Below are 14,658 nucleotides of genomic sequence, written 5' to 3' on the forward strand. Positions count from 1 at the left end.
TTGATTTTCCCTCGTACCTTGACTTCTCCTCCGCAGAATCCGAAGATGGACCAGCCAACAGGCTCCAGCCTATCACGGCTAATCTCCATTTTGGCGAAGGCGTCTTGATGGAGGACATTGACTGAGCTCCCAGTGTCTATCAAGATTCGCCCCACGTTAAAGTTGGCGATGGTGAGTCGGACTACCACAGCATCATCATGCTGCCAATCTATCGTTCCATAATCTGCCTCTGTAAAGGTGATAGGCACTTTAATACTTAGGTCCGTCCTTGAATTCTTGGAGGGGTTTTCTATGGAGTTGATTTGTCCGGCATAAAGGGCGCGTCCTTCGTCGGTTAGTTCTCCGGACGCCGGACCTAGATGGTGTCAATATTTCTGGTGATCTTAGGTGCTTCTTCCTGATCCGAAGCTCTTTGCCTACTGTTTTCTGCACGGTGGTTTGGCGAGCGACGATGTTCGTCTGGCCGGTGTATTTCAGATCGGGGTTGTTGCTGGCTCCTTGGGGGATTTTGAAGGTAACGGTCAATCTGACCCAGTCCCGCGAGTCTTTTGATTTCATTCTTCAGATGATAGCAATTGTCGGTGGTGTGCCCATGATCTTGGTGAGAACGACAATATTTGTTAGAGCTTTTACCCTTTCCCGAGTTTCTCATTCTTTTGGGCCAGTGTATGGGTTCTCTATCACGGATTTCGTACAAGATATTTGAGATGGTGTTGTTCAATGGAGTGTAGTTGACCCTATCAAACTGGGGATTTGGGGCGCGAAGATTCTGTCGATCGTTGTGTCTTGCCTGCTTATGACTTGGTAGCGCCCTAGAGTCGTCTTTTCATTTTTCGGTTCCTCGGGAGTTCTCCAACTCCCTTTCCATGGCGAATGATTCCTCATTATTGATGTATCTGTCCACAGTGGCCATGAGTTCTTGGAGGTCACGAGGAGGATTCACATTCAAGGCGACTTTCATGTCTCTATCTCGGATGGCATGGCGAAGTGCGGCGCGAACCATATCGAAGTTCGGTTCGTTGGAACCGACCGTTGAACTTCTGTAATGTTTCGTCCTTTCCTTGCCGTAAATCCAGAAGAGCATCAGCTGGTTTCTTTCGTGGCCGACTGTTAATGAAGTAAGCGACAAACTCCTTTTCCAATTCGTGAAATGACTCGATGGAGTTGGGCCTTAATCGACTGTACCAGTTGCTAGCATCTTTCTTTAGGCAGGCGGAAAAGGCTTTGCACATCGTGGCGTCTGAAGCATTTCTGATTACCATCGCACGGCGGTAGGTTTGGAGAAACTCAAGAGGGTCAGATGATCCGTCATAGAGGTCTAACCGAGGCATATCCAAATTCATAGCGACGATGGCATTGGTGATTCTTGGGGTGAACGGGGAAGCGATCTCGCTATCCCATTCCACTAGGAGGTCCGGATAACATGGTGCCTTCATTTGCTGTTGAAGTTCTCTTATCTGACGCTGGAGATTAGCCATGATGGTGGGGTTTTTGTCTGCTTGGATGTTTTTCGTCGGGCTTCTTATTTGAGGAGGTATCTGATTCTCGTTTCAATGGGCTAGATTCGCGGGTTCCATCATCGAGTTGTCACCCCTTCGATGCCGATCATCACGGCGATGGTAGGGTGGCGGGCTGGTGATTGAGGCAGACCCTTGTTGATGTTGGCAGGGTCTTTGACTCCGGGGATTTCGTTCTTCTGAGGGATCCTTGCTCCTCTGAAATCTCGATGGGATGAATTCCTTTGTGCGGCGGGTTTACAGGCGGAGGTGGTGCTGCCGGTTGGGGAGGGATCCTTTGGAGTACTTGTTGGAGGGCGGCCGCGACGCTTCCCAGTTGCCATGTGAGTTGGTTGAAGACGGTCATTGTTACCGGAGTGTCGCCGGAAGTAACCATCTCTCCCGTCTCTTCCGGTGGATCGCGGTCTCGTTGACTTGCTTGGCTTCTCGTAACCATTCCATCGTTAGGTTGGGAGGTAGCTTTCGACTTTGGCATAGACGGTCCAACGGATGGCGCCAATCTGATGACGCCAAAAATCTGACTGTACGAACTAGCTTCGCAGAACCTCTAATCCTGCGCTCACAGAGAAAGCGTCAGTGGGCCCGGAGTTGTGGCTCCGGACGGCCACTTCCACACTCAAGTCAGAGATGGGCAATCACAGATGATGGATGGGGAATGGGACAGAGTTTATGTCAAGTTACCAGACCAAAGGAGAAGAGGGAGAATGGAATGCCTTTTGGTTGAGTGCGTAGCCCCTTTTTTATAGGGGAGGAGGTCCACGATATTGGAGATATAAATCGTATCTTTGATTTAGCCCACGTGGAGCGTGATGGCTGGAGAATGAGATCGTGGAGATATCAATCATACCTTTGATTTAGCCCACGTGGAGCATGATGGCTGGAGAATAAAATCGTGGAGATATGACTTCCGCTGATCATGGGCGGAGATCGTGGATGGTGACTTGGGCGGGACGTTTTGAATTCAAAAGCCGCACCTTACGTGTGATGGCCGTTCGGATTAGTCGTTTGGGGGCGAGATCCCCGCGATTGTGTTTGATTTTCCTGGTAGCTCGGTACCAGTCAAGGGAGAAGAATCAAGGAGGCCCAATCAATGTTCGTTACTGAGTGTTGTTGCGGGGGTTGTATTGATCCAGTTGAGTAATGGAGAAAGGGTTTGAGGGTCGGTACCGTGAATGCCGATTTTTACCCCCAACAGTATGTTTGCTCTCAAACACATGAATAGGGTGGGACCCACCATGTATACCAATTCTCACTATCTCCACCTAAATCCATACATAGAGACAGGCCCACCATCTTACAACATTTATTTGTTGTGTGGGTCCGACTGCCAAATTCATATTCATGTATAAGGTGGGGCCTACCATTTTGCATCTTGCTTTGATACGGTGGGCCCCATGATTTTAATGGAATGATAAATACAGTAGTTGGATTGTTGGGTGATTTGGTTCTTAATGGAAGGAAGGAATCTAAAGATGTAGACTTGCTGAAATCCATGCCCTCTCAGATCTTAGCTCACTTCCCAACGCTCCTTCTCACACTACGCACGTGGCGCCGACACGTCCACTTTCTTACAGATTTTTAGCCTATCATTTGCCCCTCTTTTTCTACAGAAAGCTCTGCTCTGCACTACTCTACTCTTCGGTTCCTTTCACTGAGCAATTCTGTTCTAAACTTATTTTCTTAACACCCACTTCAAATTATCTTACACCCATCTTTTGAAGCTCTTATTTTTAAATTTAATTGCTGAAATGTTTGGACTTTTTTGTTTTTCTCTTTCCTTTTTCTATTTCTCTAACAAATGATACATCTGGGTTTGCTCATCTTTCTGGGTTTTTTTTTGTTATAACTTATAAGTACTTAAAATTCACAACCCATTGTAAGAATTTTCATCTTCTAGTAAATGATTTCTCCATCTGGGAAAGAACAGTGAAACTCATACTCACTCCACACCAAAAACCATTTTGCATTGTTCTTCATTTTCAGATCAAAATTTTAAGTAAAATGGGAAAGTATTTCATGGTCTTTCTTAGTCTGTAGATTTTACACTCCATTTTGCACCAAATTTCAGCTTTGTTTGCTATCTTGAGTTTCAGTCCCTCCACAATTAATTTCCATTAATGGAAAAGACTGAGATTTAGACTCAATTCTGTGACTAATTTCTAGTCTTTTAGTTTCCAGTAATAGAAAATTTGGAGTTCTTATTTATTTGCTTCTTTCTTATATTGCTGAATTTTCATTTATGTGATGTAGGACATTGTTTGTTGTTTTCTTTAGATTTCTTATTTTCCTTTTTGTTTATTTCTTAGTTCTATTTGCATTAGGATTATTTACAGATAGTAATAGTTATGTATAAATTAGGAGTCTAAATCGCCGCATTAGAATGTAAATATTTTTATCTGTGTTCTTTCTACATTTACCAATCTTTTCTTCTCAACCATGGAAAAACCTCATGGTTTTACCTTCCTTACAATTCTCATTTTCTTTGTTCTTCCATTCTCTTTTGCTCAATTGCTTCCCTCTGAAACCATGGCCTTGTCCCGATTTCAACACATTTTGGAGTACCCATCTGTTCTCAATGGCTGGAACAGGTGGACTAATTTTTGTTACATTCCTCCTTCTTAGTCTCTTAAAATCGTCTGCTCGGGAAACTGAGTAACCGAATTAACTGTCATTGGAAACAAAGGATCCCCTTATCCCAGTAAGGCCTTTTCCATCTCTTGTCAAACTCTATCTTCGAATTTTTGATTGATTCTCTTTTCACCACTCTTTCTAAGTTGTCAAGCTTGAAGGTGTTGTCACTTGTGTCGTTGGGTTTGTGGGGGCCTTTACCTGCAAAAATCAATCGATTTTCGTCTCTTCAAGTACTGAATATAAGTTCAAATTTTATTTATGGGAAAATCCCATTGCAAATTTATTCTTTGACCAGCATTCAGAGACTTATTTTTCATGATAATTTGTTCAATTCAAGTGTTCCTGATCTTAGTAGCTTAACAGTTCTTGAAGAATTGGACTTGGGTTGCAATATCCTCGGACCGGAGTTTCCCTCATTGGGGAATAAACTTGTCAGTCAAGTATTGAGAAACAATTCTTTCCACTCTAGTGTTAATTCTGAACTTCAGTCCTTTGATCGGCTCCAAAGATTAGATATCTCTTTCAATCAACTTTTGGGGCCAATCCCATCTCTTTTGTTCTCTTTACCTTCAATTCAGTACTTGGATTTGGCTGGTAATAAATTGTGTGGAGCTCTTCCAATGAATACATCTTGCAGAAATGGACTCAATTTTGTGGATCTCTCTCATAATCTTTTGATTGGAGGTTTGCCTCCCTGTGTCCGTTCAAATTCTTCAGACCGAATTGTGTTGTATTCATGGAATTGTTTGTCTTCTGGGGATTCAAAGTATCAACATTCAAACTCATTTTGCCATGTAGAAGCTTTGGCTGCAGTTATGCCTAGTAAACAGAAGGAAACATTGAAAACCAAGTTAGGCCTCTTACTTGGAATTGTTGGGGGAATTGTGGGATCCTTGGTAGCATGTATGATGTTAATATGCGTGATAGTTAGGAGATTGGGGAAAAAGAATGAAAGAAACTCTAGATCTCAGAAATCTGTCGTAGGAAAAACGTCAGTTCAGATATCCCCAAGACTGGGTACTGAATCTAGTAGGCTGTTCTTTCTCTTCCACCATTATTCATTGCTATCTGTCTATAAAATAATCATGAATGATATTTCTTTCACTTTACCATCCTTGAAAATTTCAGTAGAAATGTATCCAAGTTTTCCAGACTTCCGTCTATGGTTTAAGGGCCTAATCTTTCTGAATTTCTTTTGTAATGTTTTTGCTTGGTAGTGTATATAGACTTTTGTAAAAGGATTCTTGCATGGAGCATTCAATGTTTCTTTGATAGGAATGATTAAAATATGTGAAGCCAATTTTATCTTTGACAGGGCATATGTCTCAGGCAATGAGGCTAGGAGCACTTGGGCTCCCACCATATCATGCTCTTACTCTGGAGGAACTCGAAGAAGCAACAAATAACTTCGAGCCGTCGAATTTAATGGGGGAAGGATCTCAGGGTCAGGTATGAGAGTGAATGTATTTCGGATGGAAAATATCACCTACTACTCTTAATAATAATCTTATATATTTGTTCGAAATGCTTGGGGACAAATGATCATGTAATAAAATGTTTCAGAATAATGTTGACTGTCACCCTAGCCACTGCATAGATTAATGAAGGCGACAGAATAGGTAGATCATATACGAAATGTTAATACACTCTAAAGAAAGGATAAGGGAATGATGTTGTATTTTCCTTCTTCTATCTAAACCTGAATGGACTACCCAAGTTGTGGCTCTAACCATGACATAAAAGTGAATGTTTCCAATGTATGTGCCTATGAGCATTGAAACGAAACTGATTACAGAAAATAGATGATAGATTTTTAACATCTGGTAGACCTCAATGAGTCCTGTTTATTGGCCCTGTTGCCACCATAATTTAAACATCCTATCTCCTTGATCAAATGGCTATCTTTTAGTGCTTTGCCAAGAACAATTTAACAGTTGATTTTTGGACTATGCCTGTTGTGTCAAACTCTTTTGAATACTAAATATTTTGTTCATGGGTTCAACACAAAAATCCCCTCAAATTTCAGTCTATTAAGTGGTAAGGTAGTGTAGACATCCCATTTTGACCGAACCCTAGTAGCGTCGTTAGATTAGAAATCCTGCTAAATCAGCGTTTTAGAGTCCCAATTTGTACCTTAGGATAGGTTAGGATCCCAGGTAGATCCCTTTAAATTTTCGTTTGAATCCGTTAGAGTTTACCTAGCAAACGAGCGAAGTTTCTAGTGTAGTGTAGTGTAGGAATAAGAGTGGCGATTTAGCCAGAAAAGAGGGTGTGCTGGAACCTAGAAAGTCAGTTCAAATTTACTGCAGCGGGCTGTCCAGAAAGATATATGGGTGTGCAGATTAATGTGTAGCATAATTAGAGGGTGAATTATCCGGGAGCAGGGTAGTTTGGTAAATAGGAAAGATTCCTTCCTTCCTTTCCAAGTTACAATTAGGCCTAATCATGAGTTAATGACATTTAAGGCTAGGATTAGTTATGAAAGAATATTAGGAAGCTTTCTTGGAAGCTTCCTATGAGGTTTAGAGGCTTTTGATCTCAGCCCTTCATTCATAAAGGCAATTTGAAGGGCTAGGATCATAGAAAGGAAAGAGAATTTCTTGCCTTGTTTTCTAGTTGGACCCCCCCCTGTAGGTTAGAAAATGTACAAAATACACTATAGGTGGCTGTCTAAGTAGGGAGGGGGGGGTCTGAATATATCATTTTCCCTTTCATAAAAACCCATCTGAATTAGGGTTTTAAAGGGGAGAGGAGATTTCTCAGAGGAGAGGGAGAGAAACAGAGAGCATAGAGAGAGTGAGAGAGGGATTTCGGCCTTCTTTTCCGGCATCATTTCCAGCCGGATCTATCATTTCCACCCCCACCACAACCATCTTCTTATTCTTCTTCTTCTTCCCTTATCTCCACCATCACCATCTCTGCAACCCACCTTTACCATCACCATCTCTTAGCCACATCTCAAAACCTCTCCTCCATTGACCTCTAAAATCCTAGATCTAGATCTAAACCCATTTACTCCGACAACGGCCATAGATTCCGGCCAACACCTTCTCTGCAATTCGCATCTCTCCCTCTTTACCACCACCACCCAGATCCTATTCCATTTTCATTTTTGTTTATCCCCATCAAAACCCATCACCATCACAGCCGGCAACCCCTCTTCTCATTTCCCCAAGACCTCCTTCTCTAGCCTCATTTCCCGCCGAAAATCCGGCCATCCCATCCTCCACCGCTGGCCGATCCTCCACCATCATCACCGTACCCCATCAGAGAAGAAAGGAGCTTGGGATCCACCTCATCCGACGGGCCACCATAGCCTCATCTTCTTACCCTATTAAACCTCCCATTTCTCTATTTTTCATCACCATCTCTAACCCATTTCAGTAACCCCAGCCTAAAATTTGACCCCAAGCAACCACCTAATTTCAATATCCACCGCCACTCAGAAACCCACATCAAATTCTCCACCACCATCATCTTCCATCAACCCAACAATCCAGGAAACCCTTTTTGATTTTTATCTCCACCATCACCCTTAGCTCCTTCCTCAAGCTCTTGTTTAATTTGTTCCAAAGCACCCTCTCCATTGCAATTCACTCAAACATAGTTCTAATCCCTAGATTTAAGATTCTCTTCTACTTGGGTTTCACCCATTTTCTGAGACCGAAACTTCCTAGTTCAGATATGTTCCTCTGGTCAGTAATTTCGAAAAGTGGAGAGAAGAAGAAGAGGAGGCTTTGGACCAGAGCAATTTATTTAGGCCTGCTGGCATTGGATAGAATAGAAAGCGATCAGCATTGGTGAAATTCTAGATTTTGTGAGTTGCGTGATTTGGGGCAAAGAAAGAGGGATCTTCATTTTTTCTCTCTACCGCGTATGTATTGGGGTTTGTGCATTATATTTGTTTTCTCGTATATATTCTTTATGACTCCGGAGTTTACTTTGCTTATCATTGTTATCCTGTTATTCCATTTTTAGTGCCCAGTGCTCATGGAATCTGTTTGGGCATTACTTGGTTTTTTTTTGTTTTTTTTTTTTGAAAATTAAATAACCTTTTCATTTAAATCCAAACCCAAACCCGGACCTCGGACCCCGGCCCGGCACGTGTTTGTTTTTACACATGCATTACTTGGTATTTTGATTTGCATTTTACCGTCACAACACAAACTTATCACGCCAGGTGGCGCATTGAGCCTCCTGTTTCTTGCTACTCTTTTTAATAATATATGCCGTTATCTCGCAAAAAGGAAAAGCTTTGAGTTTCCTGTTTTGGAATTGATTCCCATGGTTCTCATTCTTTATGCATTTTGAATAATCAGTTTCATCTATGTAGGGTTTGTTTGGCGTACCGTTTGAAATAGCGTTTAAAACGCTGTTTTGGTTCAAAACGGCATTTTCATGTTTGGTTGGACAGATCAAAAAGGCGTTTTAAACGGCAAACGGAGGTATTGTGTGTTTGGTTGCAAATGCCTCAAAACGGAGTTTTAGTGGTAAAATGACCAAAAAGGGCATTGTTTGGTTGGCTTCAATGTAACTCAACTACTCTCTCATTAGGCCCAATATTAAAAGGTTATTAGGATCTCATTCAAACACTATTAAAATTAAACATCATTGCCAAAAAAAAATGGCTATACCTTTGGGGTTCTTCTCCTTCTTCTTCTTAACGGCCAGATTTGCTGGATTTGACGAACGAGTGGAGGCGTTGAGGCAGTGAGGCGGACGAGTGGGTTTGTAACTTTGCAAAGTAGATGAAGAAAGTAAGAAACTAGGGTTTCTTTTAATTCTTTTGTCTTTAAAAAATCAAAATTAAGAGATCATATAATGATATCTGCAGCCCCATGTTTTGAATTAAATATTAACAATTTAACAAATTAGTGTCCTCAAGAATGATATTAACACCCCCACTTTTTTGGTATTTGAGGTAACGCATAAAGTCGCACGCATATATGTAAAAATGGGTTTTGGTGAGGGCAAACACGTAAAAACCCACAGCCCAAAATCTCCGTTCAAAACGGTGTTTTGCAAACGGAGGGGGGGCGTTTTGCAAACGAACCTCCCCCCCTCCGTTTGCAAAACGCCGTTTTGAGGGTTCAAACGGCGTTTCAAACGGTGGCTGCACACCCAAACACTCCCAAACGGCCGTTTGGCCCCAAAACGGTGTTTCAAACGCCAAACGGTGTTTTAAACGGTACGCCAAACACGCACGTAGTCATTTGCTTTATGAGAATTTTCTGTTTGGACTTTGGATAATGATAAAGATAAAGTAGTATCTTGTATATGGGCGCCAAGATGTTTTACTCTTAGAATCCAGCGGATGCAATGTGCCATAGCAAAGCACATGTTACATGCGAATTTTCAGTTTGGAATCCTTATGTTAAATTTTGATGGAGCATGTCCCTAGATATTTCTACTTATTTATTCTGTTCTTGTATATGGCATGCCTTGAGGGGCTCAATGTGACTCTTTCTTATTTTGGATGTCATTTGTAGAATTTTCTTTTATGGATTGATTTGCAGTTATGGTTTCATATGTAGGTCTGTTCTGGATGGTTAAGGTATAACTTCAATTAGCGTTAAGCTCCGCGCTTCATTTTAATTTTCTTACCATCCTAGTAAGGTTATTTTGGCTATTTTCATCTTAGAATCGGAGAGGACAAGTCTCAAGGTCCTTGTATTTATTCTATTTCTTGTGCACAACATGCTTAGAGCGTTTGCTATGATTCTACTGTTTATGGAGGCCGCTGTTTTCATCTATGACTTGATTATTATTTGTCATTTTCATCTAACTGTATTATGGATGGTTAAAACTTAACTGGACATTGGGTTCACCTTGAACTGCATGCTTCACTTTGCATTTTATTTGCAGGTGCACGGTTATTTTTATTATTTTCTTCTTTTTGTTTTTAAATTTAAAACTTTGAATTTCTGGACGCCTATAATATTCGTTCGAGTGGATAGGTTCTAATTGCTAAACCTCTCTCTTGCTGTGTGGTTATTACATGTTTGCACTTTGCAATGTGAGAACATTTTTTTATTTTTTCTTTTTTGAATGGTAATGTGGGAACAACTTCCTCATGTCTTAATTCTGTAATTGTTTCTTTGTTATATGATAGGGTATACTTTCTTAGAAGTTTTAGTTTAGGTTATTTCTTGTTTTGAATTTATTGAGGTTCATGATTTTTCAATAAATGCGAGTTTGGCTTCTTGTGGTGGATGTCAAAACTGTAGATCTTACTTTTATATGGTCCAATTGGAGAAGTTTTGTACAAGATTGTTATACACTTTGAATGCTTCAGTTTGGTTGTGGCTAATTTGTTTTATGATGAAGTTGCAGTGGACCTTTTTTTTTATTTTTATGGCACAGGGTACCCCTGCCCCATTTAGGAGTCCAACCTTCGTTCACTAAATATTATGGCCTATAGTTAAATTAAAGCATGAACCTGGGTATACCTTTTCTGCAAGAGCCCAGTTCAAAACTCCACTTTGACTATGTGTGTGTAATTTGTGACTTATTTCTCTACATGGACTTTAGGGTAGTGGGTATTGGTCATTTGATACAGAAGGGAAGGTGTGTATTATCTATAGTTGTGATCTTTTCTAAAATTAGTTTCCTATTTGTACTAGGGTATTTCATTAAGAAATTGTTAGCCCAAGGGTTCAACAAGTACTCCCATTGAAATGTTTTGATGATTAACAAACTCAATTTGTTATAAAATAAAGGTTTTATATACTAATGATTTCCATTGGCAAAATTATGATGTTCATAGCGTAGCATCCTCAAGAGTGCATGACAAATGGCAAATCATTCAAGCTCAAAGTGATATCAAAGGCATGAAGAAGGCATCACCATCTCAAAGGTATTCAAAGACAAGGTTGAACTCAAGCACAAGAATGGCAATCATCTCAAAAGTTTAAGCTTGGCTCAAGCATCAATGGAATTGAGTAAAGGCATGTCAAAGCCTCTACAAGGTGCCAATAGGATTGAAGACCAAGTAGAAATTAAAATGTAATTGGTCCTTCATGTATAATCTAGGTCTATGGCACAAAGGAGAGTTAAAATCAACCTAGATAGAATTTAATTGGTTAGTGAATGTTCATGGTGGTGTCCCAACATATTTGGACCCACATGACATTTCATTTATCATGTTTAGATTGAGTTCCAAAAGCCCAAATAAAATCAGCAATAAAAACAGATAATTTCTGCTGATTATAGACTTCTCGGAACTCCGAAAATATTCTCGGAGCTCCGAGCTCGGAACTCCGAGAATTGTTCCAGGTTAAAAAAAAATAGACTCGGAGCTCCGAGCACGGAGTCCGAGAAGACCGTTGGGGAGCTTAAAAATTGTGTATTTTTCTCCCCTCTATATATATGAACCTAGGGACTCTTGGAACATTACCTAAGGAGTTTACAAATATTTTAAGAGCACTAAAAGGCATTCATTCTCCTTCTCCTCAAGATCTTCACTCTCCATCTCTCTCTTGTGCCATTTACCTTAGATTATTCTTGAGAGACTTTAGGACTTTCATTTGTTCATCTTGTTCTTGTGAGAGTGAGTGAGCTTTACTTTAAATTAGCCTATCTAGAGGCAAGCAAGCAACAACATTTCATCTTCTTTGTATTTGGCACAAAGGGCGCCGTAGAAGACCCTTGGAGCGTGAAGCTCGATTTGTGTAAGGCGGAAGGAACGCCGTATTTAAGTTCCTTGGAGAAGATAGTGGAATCCTCAAGGAGCGTAACTTGAGAAGAGTGGAGTAGGTCTTGAGCTAAGACCGAACCACTATAAAAATCTTTGTGTCAAAGCTTCTTTGCCTCTTCACCTCTTCTCTTGTGGTAAGTGTAGACACCCCATTTTGACCGGACCCGGGTTCGAGTTGCTTATACAAAGCCTCGTCAAATCGGTGAGTGGAGTCCTAAATTGAACCCTAGGGTAGCTTAAGGTCTCACCGGGGTCCCCGCCAAATTTCATTGAAATCCGACTCGATTTGTTAAATAGGACGAGCCGAGAAGGAAGCGTAGTACGAATCCAAAAGGGAGGGTGAATCATCTTAAAGGGGGTTGTCCACGGAAAAGGAGGACAAATATATCATTTTTCGTAGAAATGGAGGAATGCATTTTCGTTGAAATTTCGAGAGAGAGGAGAGGAAGGATTTTGAAAAAAAAAAATCTCAGATCTGGATCTGAGATTTTGAGAGAAAATCTCAGATCTGGATCTGAGATTTGTAGAAATGAAAGAGGGATTTTCTTGATTTTTCGAAGAGAAGGCAGGGAGAAGGGATTTTTTTCATTTTTTCGAACAGAGAGGGGGAGATTTCTGGTTGGATTACCTCCGGTCATCAACCCCATGCCCGCCGGCCATCTCGTTTTCTCCGAACCCCACCACCATCTCATCATCTTCCCCTCTCCATTTCTGCCCATTTCTCCACCTACAAACCCCAATCGTCATTAAATCTGACCTCTCTCCCGCCGGCCATCTCCAGCCAGCCACCTTTACCCACCTCCAAAACCCGACCGACCCTCTCTACCACCACTTCTATCAAGATCCACCTCCTCTGCCATTTCTGTCACCACTAAACCCACTTCAAAATCCCCATTTTTGTGAGAAACACAGAGAGAGAGAGAGAGAGAGAGAGAGAGAGAGAGAGTCTGGATCTTGTCTCCTTCTTCATCTTCTCCGGTGGCTCTTCCGGCGGCTTAACCGGAGCTCCGGCCAATCGAATCCCACCACCATCACATCCATCTCTTCCTCTTCAAAAAAAACCACCCCACCATCTTCCCAACCCCCTTCTCATTTTTTTATAACCCTACCATCTTCAACTCCACCCAGATTTAAGCCTATTCCATCAAAACCCATCTCAACCATCATCTTCAACCTCAAACCTTTTTCATTTACCTCACCTCCACCATTACCATCCCTCAGGCATGGCATCTCTATCTTCTCCTCCATTACCAAAACCCTATATATGCCCTATTTCTGCAACACCAAAAGATAGAAAAGGGGGATTTGCTCATTTTCGTGCAGTGAAGAGAAGGTTTGAGAGGAAGAGGCGAAAATAGAGGGGAAAGCTAGGTAATTATTCTTGTCCCTTCTCTTGCGCTATTAATGTTGTCATTCTTCCATGATTTGTGAGGATTCATCCCTGATGATCGCTCAAGTAGTATGCGATAGCTGTTATGCTTAAGCTGGATTTGATTTTCCATAGTCATATAGCACAGCTATATGATTATAATTTTGAACAGACTGATGTTGGGTTTAAGCCTTGATAAAACTGTGTTAGTTGATTTCTTTGTGCCTAACAAAAGGATGCTATAAATATGATGAGCTGATTTGAAAATAGTTGATTTACGAAAATGGATTTTAATGTTCTCTTTACTTCCAGTGATTTCAAATGGATTTTGATAATGCTTTTACTTGTCAACTCAAATTCAGCCTTAATGTCTTTCCAATTATCCATAAAACTGTTTGGTATTGGCATTCATCAAAAGGTCTAAATAGTTGTACATGAGCTGTATTGGTTATGAATGCATCAATCACAACCGTTTTACCAGGAGGGTTAGTAATTGGAATTATCATGATGAGTGGAAATTGTCCTTGATTTAATTCTAGATTTTCTTTTCATATGATAATTAGGTTTTAACAGCTATGATTGCTGCTCACATCATGTGTTTGAAAAGAATTCTTATTCTCTTCAATTTAACCCATTTCCTGTTGTTGTGTCCGGTGAGGATTTGGCATATGCAAAATAGGAAATTTATTGTCAGCTTGTCGTGTCCTAATAGTTGTGCATAACTGATTTGTTTCAGCCCATGTTTTGCATCATCCCTTTGTTCTTTTTGAATGAATCAATGAAGTTCTGTAGCTCTTGTTTCAGCCTGGTTTTGGGTCAACCATTATAACAACACTTTCTGTTGTGGCCAATCAAATCGGCCATCTTTGCTTATGTTCAGTGCGTCAAATTGGTGTTTTCACAAATCGAATCAATTTCTTAGTGCTTGCATAGCTGCATGTAGCTGATTTCAATAACTTAGTATTTGGAATTTCACAATTCTCTTGATTAATTGTTGACCGAGTGGTAATCTGATCCTTGGAACATAGGGGTTGGGAATTTTTCATCTTTCAGAGAATTAAATAGCTTTAAAGCTGATCTTATAGAATTTTGAAGTCCCTGCTTGTTGCTAATGAACACATGTCTCTTCATTCTCAGTAGGGATAGTGTGGTGGCTATATAGTGGTCAGGTTTTGTCTTCTTATGGGTGTATGTTTGGAGTTTTTAAACTCATCAATTGAATAGCTCTCTTTAAGCTTTGAGAATTTTCCAAAGAAATCCTGATCAAGAGCTCTGTATTAACACGATACAAGGGCGATGAAGGCGATAGCCCAAGCCCATCTTTAGGGGACTCGCTCAATCCAAGTAGCGCTCCCCTCTTTTGTTTAGTAGGCCTACCCAACTTTTTGGATTTCTTTTAACCATTTTTAAAAAAAAACCCTTCTCTGGGCCGTCTTTGTGTTTTG

The sequence above is a fragment of the Tasmannia lanceolata genome, unplaced genomic scaffold, assembly GCF_043159265.1.
Source record: "Tasmannia lanceolata isolate RefF3 unplaced genomic scaffold, GAP_Taslan_0.1 ptg000008l, whole genome shotgun sequence".
NCBI lineage: Eukaryota > Viridiplantae > Streptophyta > Magnoliopsida > Canellales > Winteraceae > Tasmannia > Tasmannia lanceolata.